The sequence below is a fragment of the Corylus avellana genome, chromosome ca3, assembly GCF_901000735.1.
Source record: "Corylus avellana chromosome ca3, CavTom2PMs-1.0".
Taxonomy (NCBI): Eukaryota; Viridiplantae; Streptophyta; class Magnoliopsida; order Fagales; family Betulaceae; genus Corylus; species Corylus avellana.
Window position 1 is genome coordinate 3,150,602 of NC_081543.1, and position 1,621 is coordinate 3,152,222.

Here is a 1,621-nt window from a genome sequence, read left to right on the forward strand (position 1 = left end):
AAAAAAAAGACAAAAAGAAAAAAGAGAGAAAACAAAAAGTAATAGCAGCCAGTGAGAAATTGGGAAAGTGAAGACCCCATTAAGCTCGATCATGGAACTTTCCCACTCAAAAGCGGAAGAAAAAAAAGAAGAAACCTTTAAATAATTTGCAACTTTTTGAAACAATAGAAGGAGGGAAAGAGTGATATGACGTCTAAGTGGAATAAAGTTTTCCTTTTAAATTGGATCGAGTATTTTCTTCTAGTCAAGTCTGTTTTTATTTTTCTTTTTTTTTTGACATGTCCACACAAGGGAAGAGGGAGAGGAATTCGAACTAGTAACCTCCGCTTCATTAGGCGTGATCCACAACCGATTGAACTATCCCTTGGGAACTTCTAATCAAGTCTATTAAGTTAACGTATAATTTTTCATAATTATTGTTGAAAATCACTAATTGTTTTAATAGAACGTGTGATTTTAAGCACTTCAATTTAATAGTTTGCATTAAAAGAGATTTTTTAAAGCCATTTTAAAGGAAAACTTTGTCCCTTAATTATTATCATCGTCATATTATATATTATTGTCAATCTTATTAGTTGTATTTTTCTTAACTCGTTTGGATCAGCAGTCTAGTCACAATATTTTAAGAGTTTGTTTTTATTTTCTTTAGGTTAGGATTTTCTCATGAGTTAAGATTTGACTCTCTAAATAAAGATTTAAATATATTTTATAAAAATGTTACAGTTTCTCCTGTGTTCTCTTCATATTACGTGAATATTTCATTTATCCCTTATATATTTTTTAGAAAACAATATTCACGTAGAATAAGAAGAACACCAATATGAACCGTAACATTTTTCATATTTTATGTCATTTAATCATTAAATTTTGAGGGATAATTATCCTCGAAGACTCCAAGTCATTGTTAATCTTGGATTAAGTTGTTTCTAAAGACTGTTTTGATACTAAATAATGTAATCTCTATCATATCTGATAACTACAAATTAATAAATAAGAAAAAAAAAAAAGTTTAGAAAGTGATTGCTTTTAGGGTTTAGGTTATAAATAATAATTATGAAGACACTCTAAAAAGAAATTAAAAAAATTGAAAGAAAAAAAAAAAACAACACAAATACAATGTCAATGTCAAAACTCAAAACCCTAATTACAAGGGAATCCAAATTCCAAAACCCTACACTCAAGACACTTTAAGATTATAATGCAACTTGTTATGATTTTAATTTATGACGTGATATGTTAAGAATAGTTTTGTGAAAGGAAGGTTTTCCAAGGTAGTTTAATTTATGAAGTGATTTAGTCAAAACTCAAAACCCTAATTACAAGGGAATCCAAATTCCAAAACCCTACACTCAAGACACTTTAAGATTATAATGCAACTTGTTATGATTTTAATTTATGTCGTGATATGTTAAGAATAGTTTTGTGAAAGGAAGGTTTTCCAAGGTAGTTTGATTTATGAAGTGATTTAGTCAAAACTCAAAACCCTAATTACAAGGGAATCCAAATTCCAAAACCCTACACTCAAGACACTTTAAGATTATAATGCAACTTGTTATGATTTTCATTTATGATGTGATATGTTAAGAATAGTTTTGTGAAAGGAAGGTTTTCCAAGGTAGTT

At 28.4% G+C, this 1,621-nt stretch overlaps 1 protein-coding gene across 1 annotated transcript in view; it reads left to right on the forward strand.

Moving 5' to 3' along the window:
- The window catches only part of LOC132173541 (transcription factor MYB35-like), a 3,276-nt gene that overhangs the window by 480 nt on the left and 1,175 nt on the right, over positions 1 to 1,621 (forward strand). The window lies entirely within an intron of this gene.